General features: G+C 48.2%; 2 pseudogenes across 2 annotated transcripts; both read right to left on the reverse strand.

Moving 5' to 3' along the window:
- Positions 1-274: 274 nt before the first annotated feature.
- On the reverse strand, positions 275-1,208 carry LOC310887798 (olfactory receptor 14A16-like; annotated as a pseudogene). The gene has a single exon. The product of its transcript is annotated as an olfactory receptor 14A16-like (transcript).
- An 11,391-nt stretch (positions 1,209-12,599) lies between these two features.
- LOC310887792 (olfactory receptor 14C36-like) lies at positions 12,600-13,807 on the reverse strand (annotated as a pseudogene). Its single transcript has one exon. The product of its transcript is annotated as an olfactory receptor 14C36-like (transcript).
- Positions 13,808-17,417: the final 3,610 nt, after the last annotated feature.

Here is a 17,417-nt window from a genome sequence, read left to right on the forward strand (position 1 = left end):
AAGGATCTCAGGCAAGGAAGTCACAACAGGGTCTTTCCTATTATTTAAATATATCTCAAATATACTTTAAATACACCTTGTATCCACCAAGTCTCTTAGTGACAAAACACAGTTAGGATAAAACAGGAAGAGGATAAAACAGGACATTCCTTTGTTGACGATACTATCACAAGAAACGCAAAACAAAAAGATAAAAAAAAGAACAACAAAATTTATATCTGGTCCTGCAATGAGCTCTATTATGAGTGAAATGCACAAGAAGAAGCCAGGCAGTTTACTGCTTCTGAAAACAATCCAGTCATCACATTCCACACTGCATCCTTCAGCTCCTTGTTCCTCATGCTGTAGATGAGGGGGTTCACTGCTGGAGTCACCACCGAGTACAGAACTGCCAGCAAAAGATTCAGGGATGAGGAGGACATGGAAGGGGGCTTCAGATAGGCAAAAAAGGCAGTGCTGAGAAACAGGGAGACCACGGCCAGGTGAGGAAGGCACATGGAAAAGGCTTTGTGCCGTCCCTGCTTTGAGGGGATCCTCAGCACAGCCCTGAAGATCTGCACATAGGAGAAAAGGATGAAAACAAAACACCCGAACAACAAACAAGAACAAACCACAATGAGCCCAACCTCTCTGAGGTAGGCATTTGAGCAGGAGAGCTTGAGGATCTGGGGAATTTCACAAAAGAACTGGTCCACAGCATTGCCTTGGCAGAGGGGGAGGGAAAAAGTATTGGCAGTGTGTAGTACAGCATAGAGAAAAGTACTGCCCCAGGTAGCTGCTGCTATTTTGGCGCAAGTTCTGCTGTCCATTATTGTCCCGTAGTGCAGGGGCTTGCAGATGGCAACGTAGCGGTCATAAGCCATGATGGTGAGAAGGAAAAACTCTGCTGTGACAAAGACAGCAAACATAAAGACCTGGGCAGCGCAACCCAAGTGGGAAATGGACCTGGTGTCCCAGAGGGAGTTGGCCATGGCTTTGGGAACAGTGGTGGTAATAGTGCCCAGGTCAAGGAGGGCAAGGTTGAGGAGGAAGAAGTACATGGGGGTGTGGAGGTGGTGGTCGCAGGCTACGGCTGTGAGGATGAGGCCGTTGCCCAGGAGGGCAGCCAGGTAGATGCCCAGGAAGAGCCCAAAGTGCAGGAGCTGCAGCTCGCGCGTGTCTGCAAATGGCAGGAGGAGGAACTCATTGGGGAAGCTGCTGTTGGACATTTGCTGCCTCAGGGCATGGTTGACTGTCCATGGAGGAATAGATATAAACAAGTTTGATACTAATCTGAGCAAAACGTCTACCATGTTTCACAGACACCTTCTCAGCAAGACACAGTGTATTACCTGTGAGCTCTGGGTTTTTTTTCTATCTAAGATTGCCTCAGAGATCTGGCAGATCATCTGTGGGCTTAGCAGGAGTCAGTAATGCCCTAGAGTTCTAGTAAAGGGCACCGGTGGTGGACCTTAGATGCCCGCTGGCCAGAGGCATCTCTTTATTTGCAGGTGCTGAGAAGGAGTTCCTACAATCCCACAAGAAACAGTGAAGGTGGTGTTGGTGCTGTCTGTAGGCTAAAAGGTGTGGAGTGAAATTGTGAGGTTCCTCAAAGACCTACAGGTCTCTTTCAGTGTAATGTTGTATGAGTTTCAGTCTCTCTACAATCCTGACAACACCATTATCATCCCCCTGACAGCTCTCCAAAGCAGTTGAAAGCAGAGACCTCAGAGGGTGTCTTCCCTTCAGGTACAGCAGGTGTTGTTCTTCCCTTTAAAGAATCTCCCCCAGAGATGTTCTGGGGGTGCTGTGGAGCTCTGAGCAGCCTGCCCCAGGCAGCAGCCTCTGGGTAGCAGGAGGACCTTTCCCCGCCCTGCCCTGCTGGGGGGCTCCTTCCACCTGCAGCTTTTCCCTGCAGCTCCCTTGGCATCTCCCCTGGCAGGCTGAGTGCTGAGCCTGGCAGGCAGCAGAAGCCCTGCCCTGGCACACAGCCCCTGGGGCACAGCAGGGACCCTGCTCTGCACCACAGCCCTGGGCACCCCTGCCTGCACCCCAGCTACACAGCCTGCAGCCAGTCCCGTGAAAAGGAACCCTCACGTCCTATCCATCTGATGGCTTTTACAGGTAATCCCTGCTCTGGACTTTGTCTTTCTCCTCTTATCTAAAGAAATGCTAAGTTTGCCCTGAAAGATCCCACAGTCTGCGGGATTTGCCAGCAACTCTGCAGATGGCACCAGGAACAACAGCTGCCCTGCCCTGCAGCCAGACTTACCCTGTTCAGGGCTGTGAAGATTTCTCTCGCAGTGAGCTCTCAGCAGCCCCCCTCCACACTGCCTTTAACATCTCCCTCCCTTCTCCCAGCCACCCTTGTCCCCTGCAGGCAGTGCCCCCAGCCCTGCTGCACTGTGCAGAGGAGCTGCTCGTGGGCAGAGCTGTCTCTCTGCAGCGCTGCCCGCTTGCCAGGAGTTCCCCGTGGGCCCAGGAGCCCGGCCCAGCTCAGCAGCACAGGGAGCTCTTGATAAGTCCCTGGGCCTCCAGGGAAATCAACTTTGAATCAGGCTGAAGAAATCACTTTATTTTCTTCTCTCAGCTTGAGATGAACTCTTATTTCCAGTGTTGTGTTTTCCCCTGATTCAAAAGAAGAGTTTGGCTTGAGAATACTCATTTCTTGTCCCATTCTGAGACCGGACACCCACAAAGTGACAGGCAGGCTGCATCCCATCTCTTCCAAATGTTTGTTGATATTAAGCGGGAGAAACTTTTTGACAGAAACTGAAATCACTCTGTCTACATAAGCTACACAACCAATTGTTGGCCTGCAGGATCATTGTATCATAGAATCCTTTGGGTCTGAAGGGACCTTAAAGACCATCTAGTCCCAATCCCCCTGGCATGGCAGGGGGAAGCTTTCACTAGACCAGGTCGCTCAAGGTTCCATCCACCCTGATATTTGACCAATTTGGTTAGGCTTTGGAATGGGTTGCTCAGGGAGGTGGTGGAGTCACCATCCATGGGGATGTTTAAGGAAAGCTTGGTGCTTAGAAACATTGTTTAGAGGGTAGTATTGGTGGCTGGGGCACAGTTGGACCAGATGATTTGGAAGTCTTTTCCAACTTTAATGATTCTATGAATTGTAGGCTTCCAGGATCTTAGAACCATTGAATGCTTTGGGTGGGAAAGGACATTAAAGACCATGTAGTTCCAGCCCCCCTTTTATGGGCAGGGGCTAATCCCACTAGATCGGATTTTTCAAGCTCTCATCCACCCTTAAAGTTGAACACTACCAGGAAGGGGGCATCTACAACTTCTCTGTGGAATCTGTTCCAGTGTCTCACCACCCTTTGTGTGAAGAATTTCTTCTTTAGATCTTATCTAAATCTACTCTCTTTTAATTTAAAACTTGTTGTCCTAGCATGACACTCCCTGATAAAAAGTCTCTCCATCTCTCTCCTATTTTTCTCCATCTGTTCCGTTAAGGAGGGGGAGGGAGAGAGTGGCTGTGGGGAGCTTGGCTATTTCCTGGGGATAAACCACAACACATCCAGGGACACAACGGTGACCAACAAGTGATAAAGGAGACAGCAAAGGGAACCGAACATGGTCAGTCTCACTGACTGGTGCAAGCATGGGAGAGAGAGTAAATACTTCTTGTGGTGAGGTTGTCTGATTAGAGATCTTGTCATTTGGGAAATCAAGGGAAAAGGGGGAATTCTGGTAAAAGGACATGTCCTGTGAGGACAGCCTGAGGACCCTTTGGTCATCTAGTCTGGAGAAGAGAAGGCTGAGGAGCAACCTGATTGCTCTCAACAACTTCCTGAGCAGGGGAAGTGTTGAAGGAGGTGATGATCCTTTCTGTCTTGTAACTGATCACAGAACATATGGGAGTGGTACAAAGCCGCACGGGGGGAGGTTCAGACTGGACTTTAGTAAATTTATCTCTACTGTGGGGGTGTTCAAACACTGGAACAGGCTTCCTAGTGACCTGGTTGATGCCCCATATCTGTCAGTGCTCAAGAGGCATTTGGACAATACCCTCATGCATAGTCTCTAACTTTCATTTAACACTTAAGAGTTCAGGAAGTTGGACTAGATGACCTTTGAAGGTCTCTTCCAATTGAACTATTCTCTTCTAATCACTACACACGTGGCTAGGCCTGATTTATGTATTGGAAGGCCACAATAATGTCTACTGGAGTCTTCTCTTCTCGAGGCTAGGCAATTCCAGCTCTCTCAGGCTGTCTTCACAGAAGGTTCCTCTTGGTGTGTGTGGCATACTTCTGTTAGCAGTGTGGTGGACTGCAGGGTTCAGTGCTTGAGTTAGTTGTCCTTGTTGTATCAAAGATTCATAAAATCATAAAATGGCTTGGGTTGAAAGGAACGTAAAAGATCATCTTGTTCCAACCCCGCGTGCCTTAAGCAGGCATGCCACCAACTAGATCAAGTTGTCCAGGGCCTTCTCCAGTCTGGCCTTGAACACCTCCAGGGATGGGGGATCCACAACTTCTCTCTGCAACCTCTTCCAGTGACTCACTATCCATGCAGTCAAGAATTTCCTCCTAATGTCTAGTCTAAATCTATCCTCAATTAGTTTAAGACCATTCCCCCTTGTCCTATCATTATCAACTCGAGTAAAGAGTCTGTCTCCATCCTTTTTATAAGACCCCTTTAAGTCCCAAACGGCCGCAACAAGGTCTCCTCAGAGCCTTCTCTTCTCTAGGCTGAACATTCCCAGCTCTCTCAGCCTTTTTTCATAGGAGAGGAATTCCAGCCCTCTGATCATCTTTGTTGCCCTCCCCTGAACTTGCTCTAACAGGTCCACATCTTTCTTGTGCTGGGGTCCCCAAACCTGCATGCAGTACTCCAGGTGGGACCTCATGAGGGTAAAGTAGAGGGGGACAAACACCTCCCTCGATCTGCTGGCCACTCCTCTTTTGATGCAGCCCAGGATGCAAACTTCACAATGTCTTGCACACCCCCAGCCTACATGTCATGGGGGGGCAGGATGAGATACAGAAACCCTTGATGCTGTGCAGACATGGTTCAGCAGTAAGTGAATATCTAATATCTGATCTAAATCTACCCTTTTTTACTTGAAAGCCATTACCCCTTGTTCTATCATTACATTCCCTGGTAATGAGTCTTTCTTGTAGGCCCCCTTGTGGTTTAACCCGTCCGGCAGCTAAGCACCACACAGCCGTTTGCTCACCCTCCCCCCTCCCTCTCTGGGATGGGGGAAAGAAACGGGAAAACGAAGCCTGTGAGTTGAGATAAAGACAGTTTATTAAGACAGGAAAGTAATAATAATAATAATAATAACAATAATAATAATAATAATAATAATAATAGTACTACCACTAATAATGAGTACAAAACAAGTGATGCACAATGCAATTGCTCACCACCCGCTGACCGATGCCCAGCCTATTCCCGAGCAGCCGGCCCCCCACCCCGGCCAGCCACCCCTATATATTGTTTAGCATGACTTCAGACGGTATGAAATACCCCTTTGGCCAGTCTGGGTCAGCTGTCCTGGGTCTGTCCCCCCCCAGCTCCTGCTGAACCCCTAGTCTGCTCGCTGGCAGGACAGAGCGAGAAGCTGAAAAGTCCTTGGCTTGGTGTAAGCACTGCTCTGCAACAATTAAAACATCAGCATGTTATCAACACTCTTCTCATCTTAATCCAAAACATAGCACCCTACCAGCTACTATGAGGGAAATTAATTCTATCCTAGCTGAAACCAGGACACCCCTTTAATTACTGGAAATTTGCTGTAAGTTTTCCCCAGAGCCTTCTCTTCTCCAGGCTGAAAAACCCCAATTCTCCCAGCCTCTCCTTGTAGCAGATGTGCTCCAGCTCTCTGATCATTTTTGTGGCCTTCCCCTGGACCTGCTCTACTAAGAACATGTGTCTATTGAGCTGAGCTGAGACATAAATGAAAAGATAGGCATTTGTTTAGCTATTTAAGCAACACTTACAAAATGTGTATTTTTCTTTTATTGGTGGTATGAGGAATGTTAGGAAGTATGCAATCTGCTTTCGCAATGACTGGTTACACGTGGTGAAGCGCTGCTTCCCTACAAATGGCTAAACATCTGCCTGTCAATGGTAAGTAGTGAATAATGAGTTCTGTTTTTTGTTGGTTGGTTGGTTGGTTTGTTGTTGTTGCTTCTGTGCGCATCTAGCTATTAAACTGTCTTTATCCCAGCCCACAATTTTTTTTTTCACTTTGAGCCTTCTGTTCTTTTCAAACCACCCCGCTAGGTAGGAGAAACGAGCTAGTAGCCATATAGTGCTTAGCTGCTTACCAGGTTTAATCCACCACAAAACCCTACTGAAGTCAAAGTAGATTGATATCCACTGCTCTGTCCTCATCTGCCAGGCTAGTCATTTCGTCAGAGGCATTTTATGCCCAAACTGGTCAAGCGTGACTTCCTCTACATGAAGAAGTCCCAACTGCTCCAGATGATTTTCTTGTCCTTCCTGTGCCTGGAAATGGGTTCCAGGATAAGCTGCTCCATCGCCTTCCCAGGGATGGAATGGAGCCTAAACAGCCTGCACTTCCCTGGGCTCTCGTCCTTGCCATTCTTGCAACAAGGATGGACATTTACTTTCCTCCAGTCTTGGGGCACTTCTGCTAGTCACCAGGACTGATCCAAGATGACCAAGAGTGGCCTCGCAAGGACATCAGCCAGCTCTCTCCATTCTCATGGGTGAATCCCATCAGGTGCCATAGTATCATAGAATCTCAGAATGGTTTGGGTTGAAAGGGACCTTAAAGATCATCCACTTATAATCCCCCTGCCATGGGTAGGGATACCTCCCACTAGATCAGGTTACTCAGAGTCCCCATCTACCCTGGCCTTGAACACTTCCAGGGATGAGGAGTAAACATCTTCTCTGGGCAACCTGTTCCAGAGTGTTGTGGTTTAACCCAGCCAGCAGCTAAGCACCACACAGCACTTCACTCACCCTCTCCCCTCCCTCTCTGGGATGGGGGGAGAGAATCAAAAAAAAATGAAGCCTGAGAGTTGAGATAAAGGCAGTTTATTAAGACAGAAAAGAAAGAAAAATATTAATAATAATGATAATAGCACTACTAATAATAATGTGCACAAAACAAGTGGTGCAGAAGCAATTACTCACCACCTGCTGACTGATGTCCAGCCTACCCCAAGCAGACAGTCCGCCCCACCTCCTCCCCCGGCCAGCCACCCCTATATATTGTTTAGCATGACGTCAGATGGTATGGAATACCCCTTTGGCCAGTTTGGGTCAGCTGTCCTGGGTCTGTCCCCTCCCAGCTCCCAATGCACACCCAGCCTGCCCACTGGCAGGACAGAGTGAGAAGCTGAAAAGTCCTTGGCTTGGTGTAAGCACTGCTCTGCAACAATTAAAACATCAGTGTGCTATCAACATTATACTCATCTTAAATCCCAAACACAGCACCATACCATCTACTAGGAGGAAAATTATTCTAGCCGAAACCAGGACACAGTGCCTCACCATTGCCAGAGTAAAACATTTCCTCCTTCTATCTGACCGAATCCTACCCTTTTTTAGATTAAAGGCATTACTCCTTGTCTTATCACTATACTCCCGGACAAAGTGTCCATCCCCAGCTTTTCTGTAGACCTCCTTTAGGTACAGGAGGGCCACTATATCATCTCCCTGGAGTCTTCTCTTCTCCAGGCTGAAAAACCCCAACTCCCTCCCAACTCTCCTCTTCAATAGGAGAGGTGCTCGAGCCCCTTAATTATCTTTGTTGCCCTCCTCTGTACTCATTCTAATACTTCCATGTCCTTCTCGTGCTGATGCTGCACTCATCAGAGATGAGTGCAGGACTCCAGGTGAGGTTTAACGAGAGCAGAGCAGAGGGGGAGAATCATCTTCCTTGACCTGCTGGCCACGCTTTTTTTGATGCAGCCCAGGATATGGTTGGCTATCTGTGCTGCAAGCACACATTGCTGACTCACGTCGAGCTTCTCATTCTCATAGATTCCTCCCAGTGCTATGAATCAATGAACCTGTTAGCTCCCATATGAAAGCTGTATAAATGTGCATTTAACACTGTGATGGAGTCAGTGAAGAGTCTCTCATAGCATCTCTGTAATAAAATGGAAACACCCCAATGCTATGCTCGAAGTCTGGGTTGTCCTTCCCAAACCAGTGCCAAGAAAAGGCCCAAAAAATTACTCCCCAGAAGGGTCTCTTATTTCTTTGGTTCAGGAAGGCATGGCTTGTTGTCACATTGTGACCTGTCAGAGACCAAGGGCTAGATTTAACATTCACCCATGGGTGTCTGCTGACAGCAGAGGCAGCGAATGGTCACTGCATTACATAGCCAGGGTTGTTCCCACATGTGACCCGTAGGTGATGTCCTTCAGGAGAGGAATCACTGCAGCCACTGCAGCCCCTCTGAAAGTGAGAGATCTCCCACTGTGGGCTCAGCCACAGGGAAAGAACTAAAGCCAGGTATTCACAGGGAACCTGCAACTCTGCAATCTCGGAGAAGAGAGTGGCAGCCAGCAGGCAGAGGGAAGGGAAGCTGGGGAGTGATTCATTTCCCCCTTCGTGAAGTATCTCTGTCTGGTCCAGCCCAGTGATCTGGACCTGTCTGAATCTGCTTCCCACCCTGACCAGCACAGCCATGCAGATTCACCCCACAGTACTGCAGCCCATTTGCTCTGCAAAGCAGCAGCACCGGCTTGGGGACCACATGTGCGGAACACGGGGATTGCCATTCCTCACTGCCCAAGGGGAGCTGATCTTTGAAATTTGACCAGCTCCATCCTTCTGCTGGCATCGTGTCTATAATGGGGGAACAGCCACCAAGACAGTGGATCAGCACTGGGTCATGGGCTCAGAGAGCACTGACTAACCTGATCTACTTGTAAAGCTATCACTGCTCAGAGAAGATGATCACTGAATCATAGAATCGTAGAATATCCCAAGTTGGAAGGGACCCATAAGGATCATCGAGCCCAACTCCTGGCTCCACACAGGTCTACCCAAAAATTCAGACCATGTGACTAAGTGCACAGTCCAAACGCTTCTTAAACTCTGACAGGCTTGATGCTATGACCACATCCCTGGGGAGCCTGTTCCAGTGCGTGATAACCCTCTTGGTGAAGAACCTCTACCTAATATACAACCTTAAACTCCCCTATCGCAGCTTGACTCCATTCCCTCGGGTCCTATCACTGGTCACCAGAGAGAATAGATCGGCACCTGACCCTCCACTCCCTCTCGTGAGGAAGAAGTAGATCGCAATGAGGTCTCCTCTCAGCCTCCTCTTCTCCAGGCTGAACAGGCCAAGTGACCTCAGCCACTCCTCATACATCTTCCCCTCTACACCCTTCACCATCTTTGTCGCCCTCTGGACACTCTCCAAGAGTTTCACATCTTTTTTGTACTGTGGTGCCCAGAACTGCACACAGTACTCGAGGTGAGGCCGCACCATCACAGAGTAGAGAGGGACAATCACTTCCCTCGACCAAATAGCAATGACGTGCTTGATGTACCCCAGGATACGGTTGGCCCTCTTGGCTGCCAGGGCACACTGCTGGCTCATGTTCAGCTTGCTATCAACGAAAACCCTCAGATCCCTCTCTGCAGGGCTGCTCTTCAGTGTCTCATCGCCCAGTCTGTACGTATAGCCAGGGTTACGCCATCCCAGGTGCAGGACCTGGCACTTGCTCTTGTTAAACTTCATGCGGTTGGTGATCGCCCAGCTCTCCAATCTGTCCAGATCTCTCTGCAAGGCCTTTCCACCTTCAATGGAGTCAACAACTCCTCCAAGTTTAGTATCATCAGCAAATTTGCTCAAAACACCTTCTAGTCCTACATTCAGATCATTTATAAAAAACACTGAAGAGAGCTGGCCCTAAAATGGAGCCTTGGGGGACCCCAGTAGTGACCGGCCACAGGCTAGTGACCGGTCTCCTGATGCAGACCCATTTACCATAATGCTTTGAGCCCTACCCGTCAGCCAATTATTCACCTATTGTGTGATGTTTTTGTTTAGTTGTATGCTGGACATTTTTTCCAGTAGGATCCTATGGGAAACTGTGTCAAATCTTTACTGAAATCCAAGAAGATCACATAGGCTGGTTTAGGCTGATCGACTAGATAGATGGTCTTATCATAAAAGGAAATCAAGTTAGTCGAACAGGACCTACCCCTCATGAATCCATGTTGGCTAGGACCAATGACTGCATTGTCCCACAGGTGCGCTTCAATAACTTCAAGGATAATCTTCTCCATAATTTTACCAGGCACTGATGTGAGATTGACAGGCCTGGAGTTGCCAGGGTCTTCTTTCTTGTCCTCCTTGAAAATTGGTAAAACATTTGTGTGCTAGGTCTGTCTGGGACAGTTAACTTTCCCTGCAGCAGCCCATGCAGTACTGTGCTCTGCACTCATAGCTAGAACAGCACTGGTATCACTCCAGTGTTGTGTCTATTGCTACACAATACTGACACCACATCAGGACTCCCTCCAAGCCCCCCAGGAAGCAGCAGGCTGGTGGGGGGGAAGTGATTGGGAGGGGACATCACCAGGGCAGCTGACCTAAACCAGCCTAAAGGGATATTCCATACCACATGATGTCACACTCAGCAATAAAAGGGGGGGCTCTCATGGTGGAAGGGCATGTCCTCCTGAACAACCGTTACGCATATTGAGGCCCTGCTTCCCAGGATGTGGCCAAACATCGCTCGTTGATGGGAAGTAGAGAGTAACTTTTTTTTCCTCTCTCTCTGTGCCTCCGCATGGCTTTTTTTTTTTTTTTTAAATCTCCCTTTTCCCTTTGATTAAGTCATTCTTATCTCAAACCTTAAGCTCTTTGTGTCATATTTTTTACCCCTTCCTCTTCGAGGAGGGGGAGTGAGAGAGTGGCCATGGTGGAACTTGGCTGCCCACCCGAGTAAAACCACCACAGCTGTCTTCTATTTTCTTTCCTCATGCCCCTTGGGATCTGTGACCCAAAAATTTCAGGGGCATGACAGCCACATTAGTAGTAGGGTGATGGCTGGACCAGTTGATCTTGAAGGTCTTTTGCAACCTTATTTTTTCTGTGATTCTATGATCCCTGAGCAGCTCTTTCTGGCATGCAGATATCAAATCCAGGTTTTTATTACCTCTGTTGGACCATCTGGCAGCTGGACCAAGAAGCTATCCCAAGACGCTCTAGAAACTACCTGGACTGTTTGAACACAGCTCTGTTCCCCTTCTGGAAAATGGCAGGGACATTAAAAAGCCCTCAGGGAGACCCAGACTCATACGTCCAGAGACTTCTTTGGGGTGCTTAACAATGACTATGTCCACTTCCTCACCCTGGCTGCAGATTCTTTTTCTCCCATCATAATAGCATCCTTAGTGACCCCTCCTCTGATTGGCACCCACAAGGGCTCATGGACAGTTTCACAGGTCACATAGAGGAGCTCCTTATATCCAAGAAGCTTCAGTGAGGAAATCCAACTCTGGATCATTCCAGCCTGTCTGTCCTGAGGTCTATACCCACCCATTGAAGCATCCCAAGCTGCATGTTTTGTCCCACTATGCCTTGGCAGTGACTCCATGGATGTCAGAAATCACAGGCTGCAGCTTGTTCTGGTCTGTGCTCCTGGCTGCAGGCGTTGGTACATCTTTAGGCTGTCACACCTCAGCTGTGGGACCATGCCAAACTCTGCCTGCTGTCTGCAATGACAATGAGAAACAGAATTGGGATGGGCATCCCTTGCAAGAAATAGGTTTGATTTCAGTCTATCTCTGCAGCCCCTGAGGGCCATTGGTTGTGGTGAAGCTGCTCTCCAAGAATCACAAGGTACTGCTGAGAGTCACACTCTGAAAATGGTTGGTCTGTTCCTTGATGGATATACCAAGGGATAAGTAAAGAATGGTGGAGAGAAAAAAGAGGCATTTGAGAGCTTAGGCACATGAATAGACTGCCCTACATCTACTAAATTAACAGGCTCCATCAACTCCCTTGACAGTAGAGGGGCCTTACGGAGACATCTTGACAGATTTGAACACTGGTCAGTCAACTACCATATAAAATTAAACAAGAACTATTGCCAGATTCTGTACCTGGAACAGTGCATTTCTGGATGTACATATAGGCTGGAGGATATGTGGATGGATCATAACCCTGCAGAAAGTGATCTGGGGTTTGTAGTTCATGGTAAGCTCAGGATGAATCAACACTGTTCCCTGCAGTGACCATGGTGGAGTTGATTCTGTGGGAGAACAGCATAATTCACAAATAGCAAGCTCAGAACCTTGATCTTCAAGAGAGTGGTATTTGGCTTCTTCAACGATCTCTTTAGAAGACTCCTGTGAGCTAAAGTCCAGAACTAATTGAACTTTGCTGAGGATGCCAAAGACAGTAAGAAGGGAATACTGTAGAGTCCTTCTTTTTATTTAAATACATCTTAAATACACTTTAAGTACACCTTGTTTACACCAAGTCTCGGAGTCAAACAAGACAGGTAGATACCGATATGGAAGGGGATGAACAACAATATTTCTTTACGGGAAACATTACCACAAAAAAAAAAAATCTGGGCGTTTAATGAGTTATTATGTCTGATATGCTGAAGAAGAAGGCATTCTTCTGGAAATCACCCAGTCATCACTTTCCACACTGCATCCTTCAGCTCCTGGTTCCTCATGCTGTAGATGAGGGGGTTCACTGCTGGAGGCACTGCTGAGTACAGAACTGCCAGCAAAAGATTCAGGAAGGAAGAGGACATGGATGGAGGTTTCAGATAGGCAAATATTGCAGTGCTGATGAACAGGGAGACAACGGCCAAGTGAGGGAGACACGTGGAAAAGGCTTTGTACCAGCCCTGCTCTGAGGGGATCCTCAGCACAGCCCTGAAGATCTGCACATAGGAGTAAAAAATGAAAAGGAAACACCCAAAACGTGAACATGCAGTAAACACAAGAAGCCCAATCTCTCTGAGGTAGGCATCTGAGCAGGAGAGCTTGAGGATCTGGGGAATTTCACAGAAGAACTGGTCCAGGGCATTACCTTGGCAGAGGGGGAGGGAAAAGGTATTGGCAGTGTGCAGCACAGCATAGAGAAAGCCACTGCACCAGGCAGCTGCTGCCATGTAGACACAAGTTCTGCTGGCCGTTATTCTCCCACAGTGCAGGGGCTGGCAGATGGAACATGGTCATAAGCCATGATGGTGAGAAGGAAAAACTCTGCTGTAAGAAAGACAGCAAACGTAAAGACCTGGGTAGCACAGCCTGCATAGGAAATGGACCTGGTGTCCCAGAGGGAGTTGGCCATGGCGTTGGGAACAGTGGTGGTAATAGTGCAAAAGTCAAGGAGGGCGAGGTTGAGGAGGAAGAAGTACATGGGGGTGTGGAGGCGGCGGTCACAGGCTACGGCTGTGAGGATGAGGCCATTGCCCAGGAGGGCAGCCAGGTAGATGCCCAGGAAGAGCCCAAAGTGCAGGAGCTGCAGCTTGCGTGTGTCTGCGAATGGCAGGAGGAGGAACTCGTTGGGGAAGCTGCTGTTGGACATTTGCTGCCTCAGGGCATGGTTGGCTGTCCATGCAGGAAAAGATACATGAGTTAGAGAGACTTCTGTGAGCAAAAGCTCTACCATATTTCACAGAACGCTCCTGAACAAGACACACTGCCACTTCCTGTGCTCCTGCCTGGATCTCAGTGTTTTTCTTCCTAAGAGTGCTACAGGGACGAGGCAGATCCCCTTTGGGCTATGGAGGTGTCACTACTGCCCTACAGTATTTGGTAAAGAGCCTCCACGATGGATGTCAGCTGCCCACTGTCCAGCAACATCTCTCTTTTCATAGGTGCTGAGCAGGACATCCAAAAATCCCAAGACAAACAAGAAGGTGTTGGTGCTGTCTCTAGGCTAGGGGCTGTAAAGGGAAATTAGGAGGTTCCTAAAAGACTTACAAATCTATTTCAGTGTAATGCTGTCTGAGCTTCACTCACTGAAACAAACCTGACAAATCTATTTTCATTCCCCTGCCTCTCCTCGCTACAGGAAAATGAAAGCAGAGAATCTCAAGAGCACCTTCCCTGCAGTTAGTACAGGCATTGGTCTTCCCTTTCACTTTCCCTCAGGGGTGCTGTGGAGCTGGGAGCAGCCTGCCCCAGACAGCAGCATCTGAGCAGCAGCAGGATTCTGCCTTTTTCTGCCCTGCTCTGTTGGGGGGGCTCCTTCCACCCACAGCTTCTTCCCGCAGTGCCCTGGGCAGCTCCCTGGGCAGGCTGAGTGCTGAGCCTGGCAGGTAGCAGAGGCCCTGCCCCGGCACACAGCCCCTGGGGCACAGCAGGGACCCTGCTCTGCACCACAGCCCTGGGCACCCCTGCCTGCAACCCATCTGCAAAACCTGCAGCCAGCCCAGTGATTAGAAACTCTCATGTCCTGTTCTTCTGACAGTTTTGGCAAGTACTCATTGATCCAGCAAACATCCTCATCCTCCACACTAGAGAAGCCAGCACAGCCCCTGTGACATGTCCTACCAGCCATGGGAAGTCCAGCTGTAGGAGAACCCTCTAGGATACCGCATCTGCCTTGCCCTCACACAGACACTTACCCTGTTCAGGGCTGTGAAGATTTCTCCCGCAGTGAGCTCTCAGCAGCCCCCCTCCACACTGCCTTTAACATCTCCCTCCCTTCTCTCAGCCGCCCTTGTCCCCTGCAGGCAGTGCCCCCAGCCCTGCTGCACTGTGCAGAGGAGCTGCTCGTGGGCAGAGCTGTCTCTCTGCAGCGCTGCCCGCTTGCCAGGAGCTCCCCTTGGGCCCAGGAGCCCGGCCCAGCTCAGCAGCACAGCTCCAGCCCAAGGCCTCGCTGTCTCTCCCCTGTCTTGTGTCCCTTGAGATGTCCCTGGGTCTCCAGGGGAACTAGCTTTGAAACAGACTAAAGCAATCACTAATGTTCCCTCCTATGGCTGGGGAAATAAACTCATTTCCAGGACGGTATTTTCCTCACATCAAAAAAATTATGAGGTCCAGGAATCACCTTCCAATGGCCTGATTTCAGGCAGAACACCCACACAAGGACAGGGAAGGATCTCCCTCCCTCTGCTGAGGGAAGGATTTCCTCAGTCTGCCAAGGGATCTCCTTCTTTTTTTTGTAATCCAGATGCTAGAAGGGGGCTCATCTCCCTCCCATGCCTCTCTGGGCTGCCTTCATCCCTGTCCCCCAGGCCCACCATTTCTCTCTTCACCCACCCAGCTCTTTCAGCTGTCAGGTAGAACTCTGAGCTTTCTCCACTGAAGTCTGTAGCTGCACGGTTCAGCCCCGTTTACTCCAATTCATATGTGCTTTACTTGGAGAACAAGTAGGCTGTTTCTTAATTGCCAACTCACTCTGGTGTCCTGATTTGGGGTGACATAGAGTTAATTTCCTTTATAGAGTCTCATATGAGTCTTCATTTTGGATTTTTGATGAAAATAACACAAGAGTCTTTTGGTTATTGATCAGCAGTGCTTATACTAAGTCAAGGACATTTCAGTTTCTCCTGCTGCCCTGTCAGCAATTAGGCTGGTGGGTGTGGGGGGTGTTATTTAAAAAGCTTTATTTAGTCAGCCCTCGACTTTTCATTTCAGTTATTTGTTTATATTAAGGTACTCATTCATGGTGCAAATTATTCCTTAAATGTGAGAACGTTGTTTGGTATGTTACACCAAGGATATATGATAGTTTTCAATATACTAGAAATATATAGAAATATGTTATACATATTCTTTGGAGGTCTTGACATGATAGCACAAAATATATATATAACTACAAACATATGTTTTTATACACGTAAAGGAATTCCTTTGTTATGTTCTATTCTTTGATATTCCTCATCACACAAGGGAAGAGCTACTAATGTCATCTACCTGGAATTCTGTAAAGCCTTTGACATGGTCTCCTGAAACATTCCTACCACTACAGAGGAGGAATATGGGTTTGATATATTGACTGTGAGTTGGTCAAAAGATGGAAACATCCAAAGAGTTGTAGTCAATGGCTTATGGTCCAAGTGGAAATCAGTAAGGAGTGGGATCCCTCAGGGGTCTATGCTGGGATCTATGCTATTAATATCTGCATTAATAAAATGGAGAGTAAGTTTAAGTAAACCCTAAGGTAGTTTGCTGATTACACTAAGCTGAGTGGTGCAGTTGGTATGCCAGTGGGAGGGGATGTCATTCAAAAGAACGTGGAGAGACTTGAGAGGTGGGCCCATGTCAACCTCCTGAAGTTCAACAAGAAGTGCAAGGTGCTGCACCTAGGTCGGGGAAATTCCAATTATCAGTATAGATTGGGGGATGAGTGGATGAATGGATTCCTGCAGAGAAGGATTTGGATGTGTTATTGTTAGAAGACTTGAATATGATCTGTCGGTCTGTGGTAGCAGCCCAGAAAACTGGTCATATCCTCGGCTGCATGAAAAGAAGAAAGTCCAGCAGGCTGAGGCAGGTGATTCTCCCTCTCTTCTGCCCTTGTGAGACCCCACCTGCAGTACTGCATCCAGTTCTGGGGCCCCTAGCGCAAGAAAGACATAGACCTGTTAGAGTGGCTACAGTTGGAGGGCAATGATCAGAGCGAAGAAATAGCTCTCCTACAAAGAAAGGCTGAGAGTGTTGCGGTGGTTCAGCCTGGAGATTAGAAGGCTTCAGAGAGACTTTATTGATTGCTTAAAGTATTTCAAGGGAGCTTACGGGAGAGGCTTTTTTTTTTTTTTTTTTTTCCTTTTTGTCATGGCCTGTAGTGACAAGTGGTCATGATTTTGAACTGAAGGGGTATAGATTTATATTAGATATAAGGAAGAAAGATCTTAGGATGAGAGTATTGAGGCACTGGAAGAGGTTTCCCAGAGAAGTTGTGGATGCCCCATCACTGGAAGTGTTGAAATTTGGGGTGTATTGTGGTTTAACCCAGCTGGCAGCTAAACACCACACAGCCGTTCGCTCACCCTCCCCCCTCACTCTCTGGGATGGGGGAGAGAAACGGGAAAGTGAAGCCGGTGAGTTGAGATAAAGACAGTTTATTAAGACAGGAATATAATAATAACAATAATAATAATAATAGTGATAATGATAATAGTAATAATAATAATAATGTGTAAGAAAACAAGTGATGCACAACGCAATTGCTCACCACCCGCTGACCGATGCCCAGCCTATCCCCGAGCAGCCGGCCCCCCACCCCGGCCAGCCACCCCTATATATTGTTTAGCATGACGTCAGATGGTATGGAATACCCCTTTGGCCAGTTTGGGTCAGCTGTCCTGGGTCTGTCCCCTCCCAGCTCCTGCTGCACCCCCAGCCTGCTCGCTGGCAGGACAGAGCGAGAAGCCGAAAAGTCCTTGGCCTGGTGTAAACACTGCTCTGCAACAATTAAAACATCAGCATGTTATCAGCGCTCTTCTCATCCTAATCCAAAACATAGCACCCTACCAGCT

Source organism: Anser anser (assembly GCF_964211835.1).
Source record: "Anser anser genome assembly, chromosome: 29".
Classification (NCBI taxonomy): domain Eukaryota; kingdom Metazoa; phylum Chordata; class Aves; order Anseriformes; family Anatidae; genus Anser; species Anser anser.